This window comes from Ovis aries, chromosome 1, assembly GCF_016772045.2.
Source record: "Ovis aries strain OAR_USU_Benz2616 breed Rambouillet chromosome 1, ARS-UI_Ramb_v3.0, whole genome shotgun sequence".
In the NCBI taxonomy this organism is placed as follows: Eukaryota; Metazoa; Chordata; class Mammalia; order Artiodactyla; family Bovidae; genus Ovis; species Ovis aries.
In genome coordinates, this window is record NC_056054.1 from 211,714,183 (window position 1) to 211,739,731 (window position 25,549).

At 38.0% G+C, this 25,549-nt stretch overlaps 1 pseudogene; it reads left to right on the plus strand.

Annotated features, from left to right (window-relative positions):
- The first annotated feature begins 1,280 nt into the window (after nucleotides 1-1,280).
- Nucleotides 1,281-19,842, plus strand: LOC114111655 (E3 ubiquitin-protein ligase RNF135-like; annotated as a pseudogene).
- The last annotated feature ends 5,707 nt before the right edge of the window (nucleotides 19,843-25,549 follow it).

Consider the following 25,549-nt stretch of genomic DNA (forward strand, 5'->3'; position numbering starts at 1 on the left):
TGATTTAACTTACATGCAGAGTGCATCATGTTAAATGCCAGGCTGGATGAAGCACAAACTGGAATTAAGATTGCCAGGAGAAATATCATTAATCTCATATATGCAGATGACATCACACTTATGGCAGAAAGTGAAGAAGAACTAAAGATGAAATAACTCTTGAACAAAATTAAAGAGGGGATTGAAAACAATTTGGTTTAAAACTCAACATTCAGAAAACTAAGATCATGGCATCCAGTCCCATCACTTCATGACAAATAGATGGGGAAAGAGGGGAAACACTGACAGACTTTATTTTTCTGGGCTCCTAAATCACTGAAGGTGTTGACTGTAGCATGAAATTAAAAGATTCTTACTCCTTGAAAGAAAAGCTGTGACCATCCTAGACAGCATATTAAAAAACATTACATTATTTTGTCAACAAAGGTCTGTCAAGTCAAAGTTGTGGTTTTTCAACTAGTCATGTATGGATGTGAGAGTTGTATTCTAAAGAACGCTGAGTGCCAAGGAATTGATGCTTTTCAATTTGTGGTGTTGGAGAAGACTCTTGAGAGTCCCTTGGCCTGCAAAGAGATCCAACCAGTCCATCCTAGAAGAAATCAGCCCTGAATATTCATCGGAAGGACTGATTGAAGCTGAAACTCCAATACTTTGACCACCTGATGCAAAGAAGTGACTCATTTAAAAAGACCCTGATGCTGGGAAAATTTGATGGCAAAAGGAGAAGGGGACGACAGAGGATGAGATCATTGGATGGCATCACCGACTCAATGGACACGAGTTTGAGTAAACTCCAAGAGTTGGTGATGAGCAGGGAGGCTTGGTGTGCTGGAGTCCTTGGGGTCACAAAGAGTCAGACACAACTAAGCTACTGAACTGAGAAACCAAATAGGCTTAATTCTATTAGGTAAATCACAAAATTGCTAACATTTGACTCTTTTTGACTTATAAAACAACCATTTCACTTAGCTCAACCTATACATTCCTGGCAAAATGTGTGGGGTAAATGGGCCATTTTTCTACTTTAAAGCTAATCAGTTGATAAAGATTGAACAAATGGGACTGTTTTCCAGAAAGTGATATCCATTTCGTATCTTGCTCCCTACCCTTATTAAACCCCAAGAATAATAATCTTAAGAAAATCTTCTCTTTAAGATACAGATTTTCTTTCAAAGAGCATTGCTGCCTCATGCAGCCTCTTCCTCTAGACTGGGTGGCCTCTGCATCACGTGGTCAGGTCTTTTCCCTGGTTGGGGCCACCCCAGATCCAGAGCTGCACTATGAGAGGGCCAGTGCAGTCTCTCAGCTTAGGCTGGAGAGCAGGACAAGGAGCCACAGGAAACCCAGCAGCCACTGCAGCAGAGCTCTCTGAACCCTCCCTCAAGCGCAAACCTTTTTTGAGCTCTCCTTACATGCACAGTCCAGGCTTCCTACAGCCCTTCTATTGGTCTCAGGTGTCCCCTGAACAGCCAGAGGGGCTGATCTCCCGTGTAGGACCTCAGGACTGGGGCATCCAATTTGTGGCTTTTACCACTTCTTCCCCAGAGCAGGTGTATATCCATCCCTCCCCCCTCCATGTTATCTCCCTTTTTCTCTGAGTCCCCTCCCAGAGGCACAGGTCCTGACCCAATCACTTTCTTCCCTTACTACCCAATTGCCTGTGTGTTTTTCTTATAGCCTTTGTTGTCCAAGAGTCCTTTTGCTAGTTTTCAGTTGGTTTTCAAAGAGAATTTTTCCACATGTATATGTACTTTTGATGTGTTCATGGTTGGAGGTGAGCTCCATTGTCTTTTATTCCACCAACTTGAGCCAAACCCTCAACCTGTGTCTTTTGATGGATGTATAAAGAAAATGTGATAGATATACATATAATGAAATATTATTTAGTGATTCAAAAGAAAGGAATCCTGCCATTTGTAACAACATGGATAAAGCTTAAGAGTGTTATGCTAAGTGAAGAAAGACAATATATGATCTCACTCACATGTGGAATTCAAAAATTGATCTTTAGAAACAGAGACTATGTTGAAGGTTGTCAGGAGCTAGGGTTCGGGGGGATAAATGATGGGAGTCAAACTTCCAGTTAGCTATAAAATGAATAAGTTAAAAGATCTAATGTATAGCCTGGTAACAATAGATAACAATACTACATTGTATACATTGCTAAGAGAGTCGATTTTAAATATATTCAGCTCATGCCATCCCATAAAGTAACTAAGTGAGGTAATGAATGTGTTAACTTTATTTTGGTACTCATTTTGCAGTATTTTTTATTTGAGAACATCACATTGTATATAATGAACTTACAAAATTTTAAGTCAATTGGCTCAGACGGTAAAGCATCTGTCTACAATGCAGGAGACCCGGGTTCGATCCCTGGGTCGGGAAGATCCCCTGGAGAAGGAAATAGCAATTCACTACAGTACTATTGCCTGGAAAATTCCATGGACAGAGGAGCCTGGTAGGCTACAGTCCATGGGGTCGCAAAGAGTCAGACACGACTGAACGACTTCACTTATACCTCAATAAAGTTGGGAAAAAAATGAAAAAGAGTTTAGTATGAAAGAGAAAGACAAGAAGATGGAAAAATAGGTGAAGATCTTTCTCTCTCTCTCTCTTTTTTTCTTCTGAGGTTTCCTTCATCCCTAGCTTCTTCCCTCATCCCTAATGTCCTGACAATCTGACATCACTTTCTCCATAAACCTCAGTTCCCTGGACTACAGAGATGCTGAGACCACAGCAAATTTCACCACATCTGGCAAATGTGACTGCATTGTGTCCAGGCCACTTTAAGAGCAGCTCCTATTTCTCTTAAGAATTCCTTTATTGTGTACTGAACATCTCTGAGTCATTTATCAAGAGTTGGTTCCATACAGCTGGAATGTCTTCTACTTTGTTTGCATTTATCTCTGTTATTCTTCACAAAAGTAAGAAATTCCAAGTGAAACATTTGGGAAATTCCCCATGCCACTCTGAATTCCCCTGTCTCTTTCATTAAGCGACAGTGATTTTTACAATCAGTGAAATGAATGTGCCTTTCTTCCCTAAAATGTCGAACAGTGCCTATGATATTAATTACTTAAATCATCGTCATTTAGTGAAATATTCTATCAATGTTTATTGATCTTTTTTAGTGGCAGGTCCCATGCGTAGGACCTCAGGAATGGGGCATCCAATCTGTGGCTTTTGCCACTCCTTCCCCAGAGCAGGTGTATATCCATCCCTCTCTGCCATGCTATCTCCTTTTTCCTCTGAATCCCCTCCCAGGGGCACAGACCCTGACCCAATAGCTTTCTTCCCTTCCTACCCAATTACCTGTGTGTTTTTCTTATAGCCTTGTTTGTCCAGGAGTCCTTTTGCCAGTTTTCAGTTGGTTTTCAAAGAGAATTTTTCCACATGTATATGTAATTTTGATGTATACGTACTTCTGATGCATACAGAACTACTACTTCTCCCAATGTGTGTATAACATATAGTTAGACAATTTTTTAAATTGCATTGTGATTCTTAGTTAAAAAACATGTCATCTGCTTTATGATTGCCTAGTTTTAGACAGAAATTATAGTATCCAATATGATCCTTCACAGAGTTTATAGGAGACGTATAAAACAGTATTGTCATTTTCACTGAAAATTAATGTGATCTTTAGAGCAAGATATTGCAGTATGACCTCTGCATTGCAAAACAGGGCATTTACACACAGATGCAAACTCTCAAAACAACTAGCCTCAAGGTTAAAGAACATGCTGATGCTAAAGGAATAAGCAGAAACTGTTATGGAGTACTGCTAGGGGATATATATATATATATATATATATATATATCTCAGTTCAGTTCAGTTGCTCAGTCATGTCCGACTCTTTGCGACCCCATGAATCGCAGCACGCCAGGCCTCCCTGTCCATCACCAACTCCCGGAGTTCACTCAGACTCACATCCATCGAGTCAGTGATTTCATCCAGCCATCTCATCCTCTGTCGTCCCCTTCTCCTCCTGCCAAAAAGTGAAAGTTGCTCAATCATGACTGACTCTTTGCAACCCCATGGACTATGGAATTCTCCAGACCAGAATACTGGAGTGGGTAGCCTTTCCCTTCATCCAGGGGATCTTCCCAACTCAGGGATCAAACCCAGGTCTCCTGCACTGCAAGCAGTTTCTTTACCAGCTGAGCCACAAGGGAAGCCGCAAGGTAATAGTTCACAGTGAGCTGTTGACACACATTCTCATTGAGAACAGAAAGGAATCAATTGCCAGGTGCTAATTATTCTCTTGGTGCTTTTCCAAGAAAGGATAAATGATTACTCAGTTCAGCTGAGTTCAATCGCTCAGCCATGTCTGACCCTTTGCAACCCCATGAATGGCAGCACGCCAGGCCTCCCTGTCCATCACCAACACCTGGAGTTCACTCAGACTCACGTCCATCGAGTCAATGATGCCATCCAGCCATCTCATCTTCTGTCATCCCCTTTTCCTCCTGCCCCCAATCCCTCCCAGCGTCAGAGTCTTTTCCAATGTGTTAACTCTTCACATGAGGTGTCCAAAGTACTGGAGTTTCAGCTTTAGCATCATTCATTCCAAAGAACACCCAGGACTGATCTCCTTTAGAATGGACTGGTTGGATCTCCTTGCAGTCCAAGGGACTTTCAGAAGTCTTCTCCAACACCACAGTTCAAAAGCATCAATTCTTTGTCGCTCAGCTTTCTTCACAGTCCAACTCTCACATCCATACATGACCACTGGAAAAACCATAGCCTTGACTAGATGGACCTTTGTTGGCAAAGTAATGTCTCTGTTTTTCAATATGCTATCTAGGTTGGTCATAACTTTTCTTCCAAGGAGTAAGAGACTTTTAATTTCATGGCTGCAGTCACCGATTACTAAGTGATTACAATTTAGAAGAGCAAAATGCCTTTGGTGTTGGCAATTTATAAATACAATATTGTTTGGGGTTGCTGCTGCTGCTGCTGCTGAGTCACTTAGGGTGTGTCCGACTCTGTGTGACCCCATAGACGGTAGCCCAACATGCTCCCTCGTCCCTGGGATTCTCCAGGCAAGAATACTGGGGTGAGTTGCCGTTTCCTACTCCAATGCATGAAAGTGAAAAGTGAATGTGAAGTTGCTCAGTCATGTCTGATTCCTAGCAACCCCATGGACTGCAGTCTACCAGGCTCCTCCATCCATGCGACTTTCTAGGCAAGAGTACTGGAGTGGGTGCCATTGCCTTCTCCTGTTTGGAGCTAAAATATGTGTTAGAGCTCAGATCATGGAAACATATGTAAGAGGGAAATGCTTTTAGTAACTTGGCTCCTTGAATGACTGCAGTGGATAATCACCATTGTCAACTCATAACAGACATTGTGAGACTAAAACATGAATTAATTTTGTGATAAAAGACCAACAATTCATGTTGTTACTGTAGCATAACCAGGTTTATTCAGACTAATTTGTGACAGAGGTTAAATTGGCTCCATTAGTCCAAATGAAGGCATGTTTGTTTGGCAAACATTTTTGTTGTTGCTGTTTTTGTTTTCAACTCAGAACCTTAGAACCTAAGATTTTAGGCAAATAGTCACTAAGTTACTTGCCTTAGGTTGCTTGCTAAAAGCTAATAGGGGAATAAGTAGTGATTGAAAATTTTCTAGTCCCTCTGAGTTCTTTGTTAATTTTATATTGGTATTAGATTATTACATGAGTATTAATATTATTATCCAAGTTTTTGTGAAAATTAGAGTTTAATGTAGTGGATTAAAGGTAATGAATGTAGTGTGTGGCTGCTTTAGTTTGTGGATTAACCCAGAAGCTGAATCAGTCATGGTGTTCCAGTAAGTTTCCCTTTCCTCTCCTGAATGATCATTTTTAACTCTGGACATTCTATTTTCAAATACATACCCAGTTATACCCCCATCTTAAAATACAATAAAATGCAAGCTCAACTACCTTTCTACTTCTGGTTGTAGTCCTGCTCATCTCCTTCCTTATAAAGCAAAACTCCCTGAAGAAGTAGTCTATTTCAGCTGCTTTTCATGCTTTTTTTTTTTTTTTTGAACCTGGTCCAATCCTGCAAAAATGTTCTTGTCAGTATAACCTGATTACCTTCCCCACAGCCTGCTGCTCTCTCAGTCTTTCACATCTTAGTTAATAACAACTCCATTTCTCTTGATGTGTAGCCTGAAGAACTTGGTGCCATTCTTGACTGTTTTATTTTGTATGTACTCCATGTCCAATCTATCATTAAATAATTTTTACTCTATTGCTAAAATACATCCAAAATCCAATCGTGTCTACACTGCTTCCAATATTCTACTTAAATCCACACTTTCCTTGTATCTTGTTTGCTTTTAAGCAATAGCTTCCTAACTGGTATTTCTGATTCTGCTGTGCCTCCGAAAGTGTATTTTTAATTCAGCTGCCGGAGTAACTTAGATCATGTTATATTTCTGCTCGACAAACTGTGAATGGCTTCTTATATCATTCACATTGAAAATCTAAGCCCACAGTGATGTGTAAAGCTGTATATAGTTGACAGCTTTGAACCTGAGTTATTTTATCTTCTGCCACTCACTCTGTCTTGTTTGTTTCATTTCACTTGTGTGGACCTCATTGTCTCTGTTCAAAAACCATCCGAGGTACCTCCTGCCTCAGAGAATAGTTTTGCATTTTCTGTTGTCTCTTTCTGGAATGTTCTTCTCTGATATTTGTATCATATACCCTTCATTAATTGTATTCCTTTAAGTAAATGTGATCTTTTCAGTGAGACCTGCCCCATTACCTCATCTGTATAAGAATCTCCATTCCCACATCAACAATTTTTTTAATTAATTAATTTTTAATTTTTGGCTGCACCGGGTCTTCATTGCGTTGTGTGGGCTTTCTCGAGTTGCAGCAAGCATGGGTTACCCTCTAGTTGCAGTGCCTGGGCTTCTCAATGTGGTGGCTTCTCTCGTTGCACAGCATGGGCTCTAAGGCATGAGGCTTCCGTAGGTGTAACACGCAGGCTCAGTGGTTGTGGCACACAGGCTTACCTGCTCTAAGATTCCACTGCATGTGGAATCTTCCCAGATCAGGGATCAAACTTGTGTCACCTGCATGGGCAGGTAGATTCTTATCTACTGCACCACCAGGGAAGTCCCCACATCAACAATTTCTCTCCCTCTTTTCAGTTTTGTTCTGCTCCTTAGAACTTATTATATGCATCCCTATATACTGCTCTTATTCTTTTTATTCAATCTTTTTGCAAGGTAAAATGTAAGCCCCATAAGTGCAGAGATTTTGTATGCTTTTACTGATATACTATTATTGTCTAGAAGAATGCTTATTTATTGAATTATGTAATTAAGGGCTTGACCCCACCTTCAAGTTATGTGCTAGCTAGTAATCTACAAGGATGGTGATGCATGCCTCTCTCAAGAAGCTTCCTTTGTTTGTGTCCCCTTTCTCTGGAAAAATGATTAAGCTACTCCTTCTAAAGCATCTGTTTATGAACATAAGGGAAAAGTTAGCATTTATTATTCAATCAAGGTTTAATGCTATTCTATTATCCCCATCATTCAGTTGAGTTCAGTCGCTCAGTCGTGTCCAACTCTTTGCGACCCCTTTTCTCCTTTGTTTTTCACCTGTCTTCCTTTCACAGCTATTTGTGAGGCCTCCCCAGACAGCCATTTTGCTTTTTTGCATTTCTTTTCCATGGGGATGGTCTTGATCCCTGTCTCCTGTACAATGTCATGAACCTCATTCCATAGTTCATTAGGCACTCTATCTATCAGATCTAGGCCCTTAAATCTATTTCTCACTTCCACTGTATAATCATAAGGGATTTGATTTAGGTCATACCTGAATGGTCATCATTAGTTGCTTACAATTTAAGAAGATATGATGAATAAAAATGGAAGACCAATATAGAGTCTTATTATAAAAATGTAATTCAAGTATTCAAATTAGCAAATTGCAATAGCTTGGGTTCAAATGTGACGATTAATGATTACCTTACCTTAGTTTTCAAAATGCAATTATCAATATTAAAATGTTTACTATATAAAGCAGATCCTTCAATTATTCTCTGTGTTCTTTTGCTTCCTATTCAAGAAACTAATAAAAAGAGCCAAGACTAAGGATCAATATAATTTGACCTTATTGAAACTCTGTCATCAACTTTAATATTAAGGTATGAATGAAAATTCTTGATAACACAAAATAAAAACCATGCCAGAAAACATCAGTCAATTCTTATTAATTTCAACCCCAAGTTCTTTTTTGTTTCCCTGTTTGTGCTTTAACTTCCAGCCAGAATTTCTCAAAACATAATTCATATGTTTATTATGCTTTCAAAGTACCTTCTTATTTTATAGCCAATGAGGGCAATTCAATTATTGCTGTTACTCTCTTGATTTCTTTAGCATTTTCTCATCACTTTTCTTCTCATAACTCAGTATCAACTGGCCTGTCCTAAACTATAAACTTTCAAAGTAATGATAATCTTATTATAACCAAAAAAAAGTCTCATGTTGGAACTTCCCATGGTGCTGTTTGGTAAAATATGATCTTTCTTCATTTATGTTCTCTTTCTGCCCTCATGAGATTCATTACACTGAGTTTTACACCTACTCTAAGCAAACAATCAAAGAACTATTCTCCAGTGACCCTCAGCTTAGTTTTTCTTTTATTCTTCATAATGTTTATTGAATGGCATATGTTCCTCATCTCTCTGAATCTACAGTACAATAAATTTATGTTATCAGTAAACTAAACCAGACATTAATGGTAAAATTATTTTGAGTCAGATTATATTTCTCACATACCTCTGATTTGCCATCATCATAAAACTCATTTATGTGGATTATAAAAGTGGCTCTCATGATGAATTATGTAAAGCTCTACTTACCAGACAAGAAAAAAATGCCATTTATATTCATTTCACTTGCTCTCTTCAGCTGAAATTATTCTTATTTCCATTGTTATCAGATTTCATAAAATATTTGTTGAAAATCCATATTCAATGTGTAACATATATATATTTTATAGTTCTCATATTGTCTTTCAGCACCTTATGACTTGATTTCTGCTGTGTGTCTTTTAAGAGTTCCCTATTTTCTTGGAATTTTAAACACAAACAAAACACTCTTAAAGGATACTCACAATCTCTCTTACAATCAGATTTCATTGTTGTTGCTGTTTCTTTGTTGCTGCTGTGTTGTGTCCCCATTTTTGCTAGGAAGAGGGAAGGCTTGACACAGAGACAGGCCTGATTCCTATGCTAATAACTAAGAATTTCCCCTGAGCATATTCTTTCTACATGCGGGATTAATTTACTGAATAACTTTCACTGAAATCATGCCAAGGCACTCCAAATGGTTTCAGTAGGAAATTTCTCCTTTCTTAGCCAGTTCTATAGACTGAACTATAGAACTATAGATTGGTATCACATCTACTCATCTTTCAGTTCAGTTCAGTTCACTTCATTTCAGTCACTCAGTTGTGTCTGACCCTTTGCGACCCCATGAATCGCAGCACGCCAGGCCTCCCTTCCATCACCAACTCCTGGAGTTCACTCAGACCCACGTCCATTGAGTCAGTGATGCCATCCAGCCATCTCATCTTCTGTCGGCCCCTTCTCCTCCTGCCCCAAATCTCTCCCAGAATCAGAGTCTTTTCCAATGAGTCAACTCTTCTCATGAGGTGGCCAAGGTACTGGAGTTTCAGCTTTAGCATCATTCCCTCCAAAGAAATCCCAGGGCTGATCTCCTTCAGAATGGACTGGTTGGATCTCCTTGCAGTCCAAGGGACTCTCAAGAGTCTTCTCCAACACCACAGTGCAAACGCATCAATTCTGCAGTGCTCAGCCTTCTTCACAGTCCAACTCTCACATCCATACATGACCACAGGAAAAACCATGGCCTTGACTTAGATGGACCTTAGTTGGCAAAGTAATGTCTCTGCTTTTGAATATACTATCCAGGTTGGTCATAACTTTTCTTCCAAGGAGTGAGTGTCTTTTAATTTCATGGCTGCAATCACTATCTGCAGTGATTTTAGAGCCCCTCAAAATGAAGTCTGACACTGTTTCCACTGTTTCCCCATCTATTTCCTGTGAAGTGATGGGACCGGATGTCATGATCTTCGTTTTCTGAATGTTGAGCTTTAAGCTGCCGAGGTCCAGCCCTGGTGAATCCAGTGAATTCGAAGCAGGGATGGAGTTGGTGTCCTAGGAAAGAGCTATTTAATTAGAAATATAAAGAGAGATTAGGAAAGAATAGTGTAGTAGGAAATATTACTGGAGAAAAAAAAAGCTCAATAACTTGGTTTACGTGGAAAACCAATTAAACTCCGGACAAGGAGTTTGCACCACCTATATAGGCCACCGGTGCCCACTTGAATAGCAGAGGGTGCCCCGCCTTGGGCTCCCTCTCGTGTGGGTCTTAGAAGCCAGGGCAAGTAAGTAGACATGGCGAGCCTCCACACTACAGATGGGAATTCAGCCAGAAAAGAAGAGAACGGGAAAAGACCACATGGGGGAAACCAGCCTTTCCAGGAACTGGTCCGTTTCTTAATTTTTCAGGTTCACTTTTATACTTTTAGTTATACATAGAGATAAATGTAAGAAACAGAGTCACGCAGGGTCAGCTGCTCCAACCGTTATCTAAAGACACTGTTCTCAGTGTATCTTTGTTCTTACAAGGGTCTTACATTTGTTTAAAATATCTTGTGGTCTGGAGACCAATCAACATTTTATGGCCCCACCTTACTTTCTATTGATAAAGGTTAGTTCTACTCAGTCTTAAGACAGTGATAAAGTTACATTTTTGCATAGCAAGGGTACAGTGATTTATAACAAGGAAAGAGGAGTACAGTGATCTATAACAAAAGAGAAAATTCATTAACTCAAAAGTCTAGTATTGCTAACATCAAAACTACTATATTTTCTTTTCTACATTCCAATTACATCGATTAACATACTCCCAGGTGCCTAAGGATATGGAGGCCTGGCGGCAATCATTAACTCAACAATGAAACCCTTCACCAACATGATTTTTATCTTTAGAAAAACCCTATGCTAACTAACACTTTCAAAATACTCCAAACTCTCTTGTGCTATTTATGGTTGAGAGGTTGTAAACAATCATGTAAGTAGTAGCAAGAGTGTGGATAATCCTGTCACACAAGCTAGTCTACCAGCAGAGAGGTTTTTGGACTTGTCACACCCAGGAGAATTATTAACTGGAGTCTTAAGTTAACTCCTTTTCAGAGAGAGGTGGTGGGGGATAGCCCCCCGTATAATGTCAGAAGAGTGGACGAAAAGCACAATGTAGTAAGGCAGGCAGACTCTGGTTTGGGGGCAGATGCACGAGCAGATCCAGCGAGGCTCCCTTAAGGCCTGACTCGCCTTTGCCTGTCGGGCCACTTAACCTCATGAACTTTGCCACGGGCGGGACTCCTCGTGCTGGCTCCCGGCATTAAGCCAACTTTTTCACTCCCCACTTTCACTTTCATCAAGAGGCTTTTAGTTCCTCTTCACTTTCTGCCCATTTTTAGCATGATTGAAACCAATTTGACATCTCCTGGTTAGCAAGAAGTTTCTCATTAAATGACAAGATAAATTCAATATATGGAGGTATGTCTGTCAGTTCACAGAAGTGGCATTGTAGTATTTAATCAATGTAGTACTTCTGGCAGAAGTCTATGGAAAATATTTTGGCAGTCAGTGTGGGGGAAATTAATATACAAGGTGAAAAAAAGATTACACTTTTTCTTCCACATATGAAGAAACAACCATGTTTGGAGAGCAGAAATGAACAAAGTAAATGAAAAAGTTATGCAGAAAGAAAATTAGTGCTAAAACAGATTATGAGTTTGGATAATTAGGAAAAATCAGCTAAACAATAATGAACGTTAATATACATAATATTTAGTTATTCAGGAATAACAAGGTCTAATCTTCTTGTTAAGTCTAAATAATTTTATTTATGTTACTTAACCCATGTCCTGTATCATGTAAGTTTCTTAGATCTATGTCAAACAAAAATTTCAAGGAAGATCATGATGTCTAGATTTTTCAGGATAAAGTATCAAAGAGGCAGTCTCTGTATAGAATCTTCTTTAAGTACTCAGAAGAGTAATGACTACTGAATATGTTTGAGGAAACTAGCTAAGGCTAGGAAAAGAACCATCTAAATTATAAGAAAAAAATATTGTTCAGGATTTTACAATACCAAGAACAGTGCCTATTTCAACCAGTCAGACTGGAAAACTTATTAAAATATGGAGCATTGAGTAAAGTACCCAGGAATGCCTAACCTCAGTAGTGGAGGGTAGTTAGCCCTAGACTGACCTCTGCTTCTAATCAGCCAAAAGAAAAATAAAAGCAAGATCCAAACCTATCAGATCATATCCACATAACCACATGTCAGAACAAAGCTAAAGAAAGAACATTAGAGATACAAAAACAGCTAGAACCCAACAAGATAAAGTTCACAGTTTTGTACAATCAGGCATGCAAAGAAGCAGTAAAACATGACTTAGAAGGAGGAGAATAATCATTCCTTTGTTTGAAAACTGATATAGATGTTAGAATTAGTCAAGGACATTGAAAAAATATGTTATAACTGTATTCCATATGTTCGAAAAGTAAACAAATTGAAACTAAAAATAGACTCAATTTGAACTTTTTGAAGTGACAATAAAAATTTCTAAAAAATTACACTGAATAGGATGAATGGCAGCTTAGACGTAGCATAAGAAAATGAGTTAGTGGGTACAGTGTTAGCTGCTCGATTGTGTCCAACTCTTTTATACCGCATGGACTGTAGCCTGCCAGACTCCTCTGTCCATGGAGTTCTCCAGGCAAGAATACTGGAGTGGGTTGCCATTTTCTTCTCCATGTGGGTATAGTAGACTTCTCTAAACCTTAGGATTGGCCAGGCCTCAGGAAGGACCTCTTGTCCTATCCCTGTCTTTTGCGAGTACACAGAGGTGGAGGAAAGGATTCCCTGAGAATCTGAGGATTTTTACCTCTAACCGCTTCAGATGTTTTTATCATCAGGAGGGGAGCAAGAGGACACTCCCTAGCAAGAGGCAAGAGCTTTTTCTGAGCTTATTGCTTTCAAATTAAGCCCTTGACTCTCCTATTCTCCACCACTAGCAGGCATTCTCTCTTTCTCTTTGCCAACAGGTAAACTAAATGTACCTGTCAGTGACATAGCAAAACAAACAAACAAACAGAAAATAGAGTGAACTGTGGGGATAATTCAAACATGCTAATATATCTGTAACTGGAGACATTAAATATGAGAAGTAGTACATAAAAATATTTAAATATTTACTGAAAATTTCCAAAATCTGATATAAAGTATACAACCACAGATCCCTAAAACACAAGAAAAAAAGAAAAAATGAAAGCACCCAAGGTACACTGTAATCAAACTTTGAAGATATAATCTTACAAGCAGCCAGAGGGAAAAAGGAGGAAAGAATTCTTAACACAAATTAGTAGAACTGGTCAACAGAAAATCACTAAAAATGAAAGAAAAAAGATCACTATGGATAGATAGCACGTGAACCCTCCACCCAATGACATACTAAACATTCAAATATGCAGGAATCATTTTCTAACATGAAGCATTTTTTTTTAATCCACAAAAGAAGAACAGCACATTTAAAAGCTTTAAGTCATAGAGTGTAGTTTCTTTAATAAAATGAAAAAAATGAGATGAAATTAGAATTCAAAAAATATATCTGGAAAATTCTCAAGTATTTGGAAACTAAATAACATACTTCTGAGGGGGAAGAATTAGAAAATACATTGAACTGAGAAAAATTAAAAACTAAATGTATCAAGATTTGTGGAATGCAGCTAATATAGCACTTAAGGGAAATATATAACACTAGATGTCTATATTAGATATGAAGAAAGTCTCAAATTGAATGCCTCAGTTTTAAGCAATCAGAAAGAGTACAACAAATAAAATCCAAGAGAAGCAGAAGAAAGAAAATAAACAAACCAAAAAAAGAAATCAGAAGGAGAGAGAAAATGAGGGGAAAAAGAGTGAAAATTAACAGAAATCAAAGGCTGACTTTTTGGAAAAGTTAACAAATTTTGATGAACTTCTAGCTGGACTAATTTGGAATATATATATATATATATATATATATATATATATAAGCAGTATCAGAAATAAATGAGGTAAAATCACTCTGGATTTCATGCATACTTTAAAAAAAAAAGCGGTAATATTCAGTTCAATTCAGTTTAGTCACTCAGTCGTGTCCAACTGTTTGTGACCCCATGAATTGCAGCACGCCAGGCCTCCCTGTCCATCACCAACTCCCAGAGTTCACCCAGACTCACATCCATCGAGTTGGTGATGCCATCTAGCCATTTCATCCCCTGTCGCCCCCTTCTTCTCCTGCTCCCAATCCCTCCCAGCATCATAGTCTTTTCCAATGAGTCAACTCTTCACATAAGGTGGCCAAAGTACTGGAATTTCAGCTTTAGCATCATTCCTTCTAAAGAAATCCCAGGGCTGATCTCCTTCCAAACGGAATGGTTGGATCTCCTTGCAGTCCAAGGGACTCTCAAGAGTCTTCTAAACACCACAGTTCAAAAGCATCAATTCTTCGGCGCTCAGCTTTCTTCACAGTCCAACTCTCACATCCATACATGACTACTGGAAAAACCATAAGCAATTTTATACCAATATATCCCACAACTTTGGCTTCCCTAGTGGTTCAGTGGTAAAGAATACTTCTGCCAATGGAGGAGATGCAGAATCAATCCCTGGGTCCAGAAGAGTCCCTGGAAAAGGAAATGGCAACCCACTCCAGTATTCTTGCCTAGGAAATCCCATGGACAGAGGAACCTGTGGTGTACCATGGGAATTACAAAAGAGTCAGACATGATTTAGCAACTAAACAACAGCAATAGTAACAAAATCCCACAATTAAGATTAAATGGATAAATTTCTTGTAAAAGACAAGGCTGACTTAAGAAGAAATAAAGTCCAAAAGCCCTGTATCTATTAAAAAATGAAAAAGAATTTGTAGTTAAAGCCTTCCACAAAGGAAAACTCCAGGCCCAGAAGGCTTCATTAGTACATTCTACCATATAGTTATGAAAAACAAACAAACAAACAAACAAACCTACCACTGAATAAGCTCTCCCAGAAAGCTGAAGGAGAGGAAATTCTCATATCATTCTATGAGTCTAGTTATTTTGATACCAAAACCAGAAGAGGATATAAGGAGAAAACTACTGACCAATATCCATCATTAATCTAGATGAAAAAATATTTTAACAAAATATTAACAGATTGAACATAATAATGCATAGAAAGATAATACATGGTGAGAATAAGCTGGCTTTATCCTAGGAATACATGGCTAAATATTACAAAATCAATGTACTAATTCACTGCATAACATATTAAAAAGTAGAAGTTTTATGAAAATTTCAAATATATAGAAAACATATTTAATGAAAAGTTTTCAGGAAAGTAAAAATATAAGAGAACTTTCCTATCTTGATAAAAGTAATTTATGAAAAACTTATGCCCAATATCATACTTAAGACTGAAAGAATGAATGTTTTCCCTATTAAGTAAAAATAATATAAAATAGCAAGGATTTCTGCTCTCACACTGCTATTCAACATTGCATTGAAAGATTTAACCAATGTAATATGCCAGGAAAGTAATGAAAGATTTAGAAGGAAGAAACAAAATTATATTTATTAGCAAATTGCCAATCATATGTGTCAAATATAATGGAAGCTGGAAAGAAGAAGAAGAATTTAAGTGAGTTTAGCAAATGTTATAGGATATAAGATCAACACACAGTCAATAGTAGCAAAGAATAAAACAAAACTAAATTTTTTGTATTTTTTTTTTTTATAGTACCTTGACCAGGGGCTAAACCTATGGCCCTGCAGTGGAAGATTAGAACCTTGAACACTGGATTGCCAGGGAAATTCTCAAGAAATTAAAATATTTTGAAGCTACCATTTATACTAATATAAAAAAACAAGTACTGAGGGATAAATTTAACCCAAACTTACAAAATAGTTTTTAATTTAAAAGACCGCAATGGATGGAGAATGTGTGTTTTTGGTCCCAAAATTCAATGTTGCTAATTTGTCAGTTCTCTATAAATTTATCTAGAAGTTGAAGGCAATATGGTTAAAATTCTGAATATATTCAATTTAATCTTCATTAAATTGACAAGCTAACTCTAAACTTCATATGGAAGTTAAAAAAAAAAAATCTTTGAAAAAAGTAATAAGTTTAATACATCTACTACCTCTACTACACATCCCCAGTACTACTGCCTGGGAAATCCCGTGGACAGAGGAGCCTGGCATGCTATATAGTCCATGGGGTCACAAAAGTCAACCATGACTCAACAATTAAACAACATCAACAATGTACATCATATTTTACACTGAACATTTTAAATAGATGCAGTTAGTTGTATGTTGATTATACCTCAGGAAAGCTATTAAGAGACCACAGTATTTATTTCATCTTAGTTCTCCTTAACTTCAAAATCCTATGTTAGAGAAATATTTAGAGTTCTGCCAAAGCTCAGAACATATGAAGAATTTATTCTCTTATATAATGTTCCAGTACTCTGCAGAGCTATGTTAGGGTTGCTCTATGGTTCACTTTACACACAAATATATTTAAGGAAGTTGGAGGTTAAATGGAAGTTCTTTTATTTGTAAGTCATGATGATAAAGTGAAAAGAAAACAGATTCTTCTTCTTAAATTGTTATGTTGAAAAATGATGTTTTTCAGATTCTCATTTAAAAAAAAACTGTGAATTCATACATGTATATGTGTGTGTTTGTGTGTAGATAAGATACAAATGGACAAACATATGCATATTATATACACATGTATGTACATATGCATATAGATATAAATAGACACCTGTATATCTATACACATATATGCACATGTTAGTATATATTTATACACATACACATAAACATCTATATCCTGGAAAAGGGAATGGCAACCCACTCCAGTATTCTTGCCTGGAGAATACCATGGACAGAGGAGCCTGGAGGGCTGCAGTCTGCGGGAATACAAAGAGTCAGACATGATTGAGTGACTAAGCATGTGCGTACACACACACACACACACACACACACATTTATATATGTATTCACACACATTTATGTTACAAAACAGATCTAATTTTCAAGAAGAAACTAAATTTTAAAGTTAGTTTCTATTTAGTTTTTATTTTGCTCACATTCTTTGCTTGTAAATATAATGGCAAAGACAAGTGTTCAGTTTTCCTTTTTCACTCTTTGGCTTCCCCTCAAATATTTGTTGTTTTTGTTTGATGACCGTGGTTCTCACAGTGAGGAAATCTCTAATGAAAGCTCCTGTTTTTATCGTGCTTTTTGAATCTGCTGTGCATTTGAGCCACTGGAATGTACTTGGTGGGTTTGAATTTTCCCCTGAACACATCAGAAACAAAACAGATTAGGTTTTATGACTGAAGTATTGCCTGTGTTAACTATCTCTTCAGTCTTCCTGCAACTCTGGTGCCAAGAAGAGACTGTAATATTTTCATGTGCGTGATTTGAATTGAATCAGCTGCAAGAAAAAAATACTTTTTTAGATTGAGTGAGGATTGCTGCCTTGGTTCCAATTGACTGCTTGGTAACCAAATAGCTCTTCTTGGTCTAGATTTATTGTATTTCTACCTCCATGTGGAAGAATTTTATAGTCAGTCTTCCTTGGGACATTGGCTGCTGAACTCTTTCACTGACACTCTTCTCATTAGGCTACTGAGAAAATTAGATAGATTCTATCAGTCTCTTTCCTAACATTCTGTGATACTTTATGGACTATAGGCTGAGAGTGAGGAAATTTAACTGTAACTTCTAAGAACTAATTTCCCATTAGGGGAACAAAATATTTTATGTTTCTTGTCAGGGTGGATGTGGTGGCACAAATGGGAAGAATGCCTTCATCCCCTGTGAGCAAGATTAAAGCCCCAAACTTGACCCTAGAGGTGTTTTTCATAGCACATTATCTACCACTTTTTAAAACAAATATAAAAGAGCCAAATATTCCCTAATTAGTGTTACTACGTACCCTAGGCTTTAATCAGCAGGAACTCTGAGGTCAGCATTTGCAATCACGTTTGAGAACTGGCGCTTGGATCAGGCTTTCCCTGCCTGGGAATCAGGTATAGCATTCGCAGGCTTTGGAGTCAGAAGTCCCGCTCTTCACACATCCCTTTGCTGCTTTCTATGTCTACGACCATGGACAAAGCAATTTTGTCTGAATATAAATATATTCTTCTGTGATACATACGGATTAATATTAATTATTTTAGGTAGAGAACAAGCTAAAGTTAGTGTGCTAACTTTACAATTTCTCTGAATACAAATGTATTCTTCTGTGATACATACGGATTAATATTAATTATTTTAGATAGAGAATAAGCTAAAGTTAGTGTGCTATCACAAAGAGATCCAGAAACATGATGACTTGAGTAAGTAAGAAATTTATTTCTCTCTCATGAAAACAGTCCAGGGCTGATGAGGAGACTTTGTAAACTTTAACACATGGCTTCTATTGTGAGGCTAGGGTTAAGGCTGGTGACCATCATGTCTAGCCGGTGTAAGGTGAAGGGAGAATGAGGGCAAGCAGCTTCTCTGCTGAGTTTGTTGCCCAGAATATACAATCAGTGTTGTTATTTCTTCCCCACTGGCCAGGGCTTGGCCAGGGGTCAACATGGCTGCATGTGAGTCTGAGAGAATGTGTTCCCAACTGGTAGGCCATGTGCCCAGCTAAAACTTGGAGGGACCTTTCTTTAAAAGAAAGAGATAAGAATGTATGTTAGAGAACAATGAACAAACTCTAATGTTAAAATATGCAGATAACAAGATTCAAGAGGTATTGTCTGAAACCAGGTTAGGTATAAGGCATGTTGAAATAAATGTCATTAAATGCTCACATATTTTAAATAATGGAATAATCATTTAATCTATACTTGTAGATTAAATAAAATAATTATTTAATCAGACACCTCCCAGAATCTGAATCAGACAAAGGAGCTTTTTCGGATGGTGTGACCTTTCCTTGGCTTCTCCCAAACTAGTGACTTAACCCCCACCTGAGCAAAAATATAAAAGATATTCTCTATGACCTAGAAGAGATCCAGGGAAAATTACAAGAAAATTTCACGCAGCAATGGGCCCTTGAAGAACAAACACAGGTTGAATTCCTGGAAGCTCCATCTTCTTCCTCATGCTCACTGCCTGACCAGAGTCACCTTGCACCCAAGAGGGCTTCTTCATCTGCTTGATAGGCCATCTTCAGTCCAAACTTTGACCTTGGGAGCCTCTCCTGTAATCTGAAGGTGTCCACAGATCACTGGACGGTGACTGTATCTCACTTCCCACACTCCTAACCCTGGAATCCTGAGGTTTGCCTCCAGCCAAGCCTTATGTTCCCAGACCCTCTCTTCTGGGCATCAGCAGTGGACACTCAGCATTGTAGCCACAGGACAGTTGGGGTGACCTTGTGGAGGGATGAAGAAAAGCCAGATCCTAGGAAGGACCACAGGCTCTTGGTGTGTAGAGTGGAAAGGGACCAGCCAGCTCTCTGCATGGTGCACATTCAAGGAAACTGTCCTCAACTCACACAGACCTAGTGTGGTGGACATCTGGCTAGACCTTGAGGAGGGAAAGCTTGCCTTTTATTCTGTGGCTGATCAGGCAAAGCCTCTGTATGAGTGCCCAGTCTCTGTCTCTTTTCCTCTGTACCTTGCCTTCTGCCTGTATGACTTATACCCTGGAAATTCTCTGACTATAAGGCAAATGAACATGTAAACGTTCCCTGGGTGTTAAAACATATTGATTTCCCAGTCTCTCAGCCTTCAAACTTCCCAGGTGGGAAGCTTGTGATAAAATGATAAAGAATCAATCTGCCAATGCAGGAGAACTAAGGGATGCGGGTTCTATCCCTGGGTTGGGAGGTTCCCCTGGAGGGGGAAATGGCAACCCACTCCACTATTCTTGCTGGGAAAACCCCATGGACAGAGGAGCCTGGAGAGCTACAGTCCATGGGGTCACAGAGAGTTGGACACGACTAAAGTGATTTAGCACCCAGCATGCTTGTAAATAGAAGCTTTTAGAAGCTTCTTTAATACATTCATGTGTTTTTTTCTATCTACTAAATGAAATATTTAAATTGAAGAACTTGAACAAGTCAGTTTTCACAGTTAGCAAAGACAGAGGTAAACACAAAATAATCAAAGAGTAGGACACACTTACATAGGAGATTTTCAACTATTTTAGACTATAATGTAGCAAATAATACAGTTTGAAACAAAATTGTATAGCATCATGATGGTCATCAATTTTAGAATCAGAAAAATATCATTTGGGATTCCAGGTCAATCTCTTTTACTAGCAGTGTAGTCTTAAAGCAAGTATTTTTCCTTTTAAGGACAGTGTTAATTTTTTTTAAAATATATGGATCTATACAATAAACACTCATACACCTACCGCTAACAATAATAACACTCTTTTTCTGTTTAAATTTGATCTTATCAATCCCCTTGAACAAATAAAAAAAGACTGCAAATAAAATTGAGTTCCTTTTATACTCCTTTAGCCAGTTATTGTGATTTGTATATAGCCCATTATGTATTTTTAGACTTATTTTGCATGTATACCTGTGTATCATATATATGTTGTTGTTCAGTCACTAAGTTGTGTCCAACATATTGAGACCCCATGGACTGCAGCACACCTGGAGTTTGTGCAAATTCATGTCCATTGAGTCGCTGATGCCATCCAATCATCTCATCCTCTGTTGTCCCCTTCTCCTCCTGCCCTCAATCTTTCCCAGCATCAGGGTCTTTTCCAATATGTGTCTTGTATGTGAAAATATGTGTATCTATCTTTGTTTGACTTTCTCTCTTTCTCTTCTGTGACTTACCTGTTTCTCACTGAACATTTTTTGAAATGTCATTTTCCTGTTGATGTGTGGGTATCATAATTAATCAAATATCTAATGCTTTTCTCTATCATATAAGTTGCAAATATGTTTTCTGTTTTCCACTTCATTTAAAATTTTCTTGTGATGCCTTGCTCTACAGTTTTACTTTGTATTTGACACCAATGAAAGTATTTTCATTTTACTTGTAAACATGTTCATTTGTTTTTAAAAGAAATGTTTCCTACTCTGAGGCTGTAAAATAGTCTTCCATAGGTTCTTTAAAAAGGTTTGAAAGTTTTATTTGAAACATTTAAATCTTTAATCCATCTGGAATTTATTTTTATGAGGTGTGATAAAGCAGTCTAATTTTATTTTTCCATATGGATAGCTAATTATTACAACACTATTTATTGAATATGTAATTTTCACCACTTCCTATTCTATTTCCTATTTTACATACTTTCTCTTCTCCTCTTCTCTCAAGTTCATACCACTCTTCTACCTTCCCTTTTGCAGCCATTCACCTTCTATCTTTTGCTTCTTTCCTATTTCTTTCTCCTCCTTCTCCCTCTTTTTGTCTTCTTCCTTTTCTTTTTCATAATAATATTATGTAATTAGTGGATGTACCAAGTTAAAATACCAAATAAAATAATAAGTGTAAATAAATAAGCTACAATAATAGCCAAACCAATAATTATTTCCTCCAGAGTTCAACACAGGTATCCATTGTTGATTTATTTTTTATTCAGTAGATTTTTATCAAGTGTCTATTAGGTTGAAGGCACTAGGGATTCCAAAGTGAACAAAAAAGAGAAGATCTCCAGCCTAAAGATGTTTAAAGAAGCACATGCAAAGATCAAAACCTCTTTATTAAGATAGGTACAGTTTTTAGAAGCAGTTAACTTGTCACCTCCAATGCATTTTCAAGAGCTACAGATGAATAAATGCTGTATAAATATATATATAATTGTTAAAAATATTAGTAAATATTTATATGTTGTATACAATATTTTGCTGTATAATAAATACATAACATAAATATGTGGAATGAACATAAATATATAAATATATATATATTACTATACAGATATACTTCTATCTAGGAGTATGCGAACTGTGAACTTCCAGATATTCAAGCAGGATTTAGAAAAGGCAGAAAAACCAGAGATCAAATTGCCAACATCCACTGGATCATTGAAAAGCAAGAGAGTTCTAGATGAACTTCTGCCTCATTGACTGTGTCAAAGCCTTTGACTGTGTGGATTACAACGAACTGTGGAAAATTCTTCAAGAGACTGGAATATGAGACAACCTGACCTGCCTCCTGAGAAATGTGTATGCAGGTCAAGAAGCAATGATTAGTAATGGACATGGAACAACAGACTGTTTCCAAATCAGGAAGGGAGTATGTCAAGGCTGTATATTGTCACACTGCTTATTTAACGTATATGCAGAGTACATCATGAGGAATGCTGGGCTGGATGAAACACAAGCAGGAATCAAGATTGCCAGGAGAAATAACAATAACCTCAGATATGCAAAAACCTCAGATGACACCATTCTTATGGCAGAAAGCGAAGAAGAACTAAAGAGCCTCTTGATGAAAGTGAAAGAGGAGAGTGAAAATGTTGGCTTAAAACTCAACATTTAGAAAACCAAGATCATGGCATCTGGTCCTATCACTTCATGGCAAATAGACGGGAAACAGTGGAAACAGTGACAGACTTTATTCTTTTGGGCTCCAAAATCACTACAGATGGTGACTGCAGCTATGAAATTAAAAGATGCTTGCTCCTTGGAAGAAAAGTTATGACCAACCTAGACAGCATATTAAAAAGCAGAGACATTACTTTGCCGACAAATGTCCATCCAGTCAAAGCTATTGTTTTTCAAATAATCATTTACGGATGCAAGAGTTGGACTATAAAGAAAGCTGAGCGCCAAAGAATTGATGCAATTGGTGTTGGAGAAGACTCTTGAGAGTCCGTTGGACTGCAAGGAGATCCTATCAGTCCATCGTAAAAGAGATCAGTCCTGAGTGTCCATTGGAAGGACTGATGTTGAAGCTGAAACTCCAGTACTTTGGCCACCTGATGTGAAGAGCTAACTCATTCGAAAAGACCCTGATTCTGGGAAAGATTGAAGGCGGGAGAAGAAGGGGATGAAAAAGGGTTAGATGGTTGAATGGTATCACTGACCCAATGGACAGGAGTTTGAGTAAGCTCGGGAGTTGATGATGGACAGGGAGGCCTGGAGTGTTGCAGTCTATGGGGTCACAAAGAGTCAGACACAACTGAGCGACTGAACTATTTGTAAATATAAATTTTTATTATAGTCTGGAATGTAGTTAAATGTTTATCTTAAAAGAAATAAAACTTTTGTGGCGCCTAAGTGGCCACATAAGTGGTAAAAAATCTGCATGCCGATGCAGGAGATGCCGGGAGCCACCACGTGAGATCCCACCCATGACAAGGTCATGTGGAAGAGAACTGTTAAGCAAGGCTTCAGGACTCAAGGTGTTCCCTAGGCTTTCTCGAGCATCTACCCCAAAACCAGAATCTGTCTGTTTTACTATTTCATGACTTTCACCAACTCCTCTGACATTAACAGGGGGCTATCCCCGACCACCTTTCTCTGAAGAAAATCAGCTTAGGGCTATAGCTAATAAGTCTCCTGGACATGAGAGGAATATTTCAAATCAAACCCTCTCTGTTAGCATTCTAGCTTGCTTGGCAGGTATATCCAGACTCTTGCAGCTATGTATATAATTATTTACAGCCCCCCAACTGTGAGAGGCACAGGAAACCTAAAACATAGAGCTTTTCAAAGAGTTAAAAGTTATTAGAGTAGTGCTGGTGTTGGATTTCATTATTGGGCCAATGCTTGTTGCTAAGTTCCCATATCTCTTATCCACTGTGCACCTGGGAGTGCATTAGTTAACATAGTTAGCATGTAAGAAAAACAAGTGTAGCCTTGAAATTAACCACATCAGACTTTTGAGCTAATTGGTTCTTTCTTGTAACTCACTGCACCTTTGCTCCTTGAGAAATGTAACTTGTTTAATACTTTCTGAGGCTGACATAGATTAGAAATGCAAAGAAAAAACATTTCAAGGGAAAATAAGTTTTCTGGTTGAGCAGCCTTTATCAAAAGAGGGTCATAAAATGTTCACAGGCCTCCAAGGCCAGAAGATAACGTACACAACATTGTCTATGGGAAAGGCTTGCAGAAAAAATCCTGGTTTCAGTAAAGACAAAACAGATGTAATGTTTGGGATGACTCTGTATGACTTTGCATCTTTCATTTCCCTCTATGTACAAGTAAAGGTATAAAAGACCCTTAAAAAAAAAAAATGGGCCTCGCTTGAAGAAGCTTGGTCACCCCATGTCAATCATTCTCTCTCTCTCTCCCTCTCTGTCTCTCCTTCTCCCTCTCTTTTTCAGGCTGATCCCTTGGAGCATAGAGGCTCCCTGCATTCACTTATCTGCCCAGGTTTCTAAGACCTGAACGTGAAGACGTCTGTGTCTTCACTCCCTCGGGAGACTGGGAGGGCACCTGTGGCCTCCGTGAACAGGGCAAACTTTTTGTCTCGGAGTTTTATTGTTTCTGTATGTAAACCAAGGAATATCAGCCTCTTTCTCCCCTCTGTTGTCTTATCTACAATATTCTTTCCTTATCTCTCTCTAAATCATCTGCCGACGACGTTTTTCCTTCAGGTTCCCCTGGATCCTGCGGGGGCTGGACCCCAGCAAGGAGACTTGTGTTCACTCCCTGGGTTGGGATGATCCCCTGGAGGAGGAAATGGCAACCCACTCCAGTATTCTTGCATGGGAAATACCATGGACAAAGGAGCCCTGTGGGCTGTAGTCCCTGGGTTTGCAAAGAGTCAGACATGGCTAAGGCACATGCATACAAATAAGACTTTGACATGTTCTTGCCTGTTTTAAAGACCTAATTTCCCCAATGAAGAATGTAAAAACCAGTCTGAATTCAGGTTTCTAATCTTGTAATAAAGATTGATCACATTATTCTCCCATTGTAGGTGATAATAGTATATTGAGTTAATTTTAATCTATTAAATTATAATTACTTTAAATGGAAATGTATGTGTCTGACATCAGATACAATCCACAGCTAAGATATTTCTTCAGAGTGCATGAAGCATCATTATGTACATTAAATGAATAAGTTAGATCTTTAAAGAAATTCAACTTGACTGTATCACTACACTTTGCAATACTCAGCAAATTCTGACAGCTTTATCTCCCAGTGGCTATAATATACAAAGATCATTTTTTTTGCAGAAATATGTTTGTCTGTCTTCCCTGAGGCTGCATCCACTTGTAATAATTGTTTGATATTTTTAAGAGCCAAAAATAGGTTTTGATTAAACAATCAAAGCATGGCTTAATTTGATAAAACAACAAAAGAAGAAAAAAAGGAGCAAGAGATGAACTATAAGTGGAAAAGATGAAGCTTAAGTGGAAAATCTCATCCCATTATTGAAAATACATTATGATGATTATAAAGATTATAATGTTATCAGACCACTCTTAAGAAATTTTAAGTTTTAGTTGTTCCCCGCTTAGTCTC